We start from the raw sequence: 1,019 nt of genomic DNA on the forward strand, positions 1-1,019 counted from the left end.
TTTATTTTTCTACCAATTTTTTTAATCATAGTTTTCACTTTCTTAGAGAAAGATTTAAATTCTTACTCAAATTCCAAAATAAAAAACAACTTATTAATATATATAGCTTGCCTTTGTTTTTGAAAACATGGGTAAAAAGTAATAACATAACAAAACAACTCAGAGGTAAAAGTAATATTTATAAGCTTAATATTTTAAACCAAATGATTATCAAACAGGTACTACTCATTGAAAATTTTGAATACTAGGAGTAAGATCCAAAATTGAGACTAAAACACTCATTATGGGAATTAAATTGTAACTTTTAAAACCATCGACCCGAATTGAAACCTTGTCTAAAGCATAGGGACAAATTCATAATTTAACCATCAAACTAATATCTAAACTTGCACGTAAGCAAGAATGTTTAGAATACATTAAAAAACTAAATGGTCGTAATCCTTTGGATCTAGACAATTCTAGGGGAGATTCATCATGTTTCATGTAAAGAGAGACTCTAACTTGTGGTATCGAATCTCGCAGAGCGGCTCACGAGGCAGGTGCTGCTACAGGAATTGTAAATGTTGGTGTTACAAGAGCTGATGACTTTGTATCACTGAAAATAAATGCTAGGTTGGGTGAGGTACAATTCTCCCGCCCTCTCTTTTTCTCTGAAAAATGCATCTCTCTGTGCTTGTATTCCTTCATTGTTTGGCCATTTGTTACAGATCATGCCTAGAGTGCTTCAAATGGGGTCCCTTAGCATTCCTGCCCTTCAATGATATCACTTCAGGTCTCTGTTTCAATTACAACTTCGTAGTTATCAGTAGAGAATCTATGATCTATTTTGCCAAATTACATTTGGGAAATGGATACCTTGATTGTTGTATTATTAATAGCACAAGATTGCTGAGCTGGTCACAGAGTTAGATCATCTTCTTCTCAGTTTACTTAAATAAATCTCAATATTTTCATTGTATTTAAAATTTACTAAATTTATCAATATATATATTCGATTTGGTTTAGGCTTTTCCATTTCT

The 1,019-nt window shown here is 32.0% G+C and overlaps 1 long non-coding RNA gene across 1 annotated transcript; it reads left to right on the plus strand.

The window, feature by feature from the left end:
• Positions 1–493: 493 nt before the first annotated feature.
• Positions 494–1,014, plus strand: LOC111786966. Its single transcript, XR_002813858.1, has 2 exons — positions 494–622; positions 708–1,014. It is a non-coding gene; the product is annotated as an uncharacterized LOC111786966 (long non-coding RNA).
• Positions 1,015–1,019: the final 5 nt, after the last annotated feature.

The sequence above is a fragment of the Cucurbita pepo genome, unplaced genomic scaffold (assembly GCF_002806865.2).
Source record: "Cucurbita pepo subsp. pepo cultivar mu-cu-16 unplaced genomic scaffold, ASM280686v2 Cp4.1_scaffold003651, whole genome shotgun sequence".
Lineage (NCBI taxonomy): Eukaryota > Viridiplantae > Streptophyta > Magnoliopsida > Cucurbitales > Cucurbitaceae > Cucurbita > Cucurbita pepo.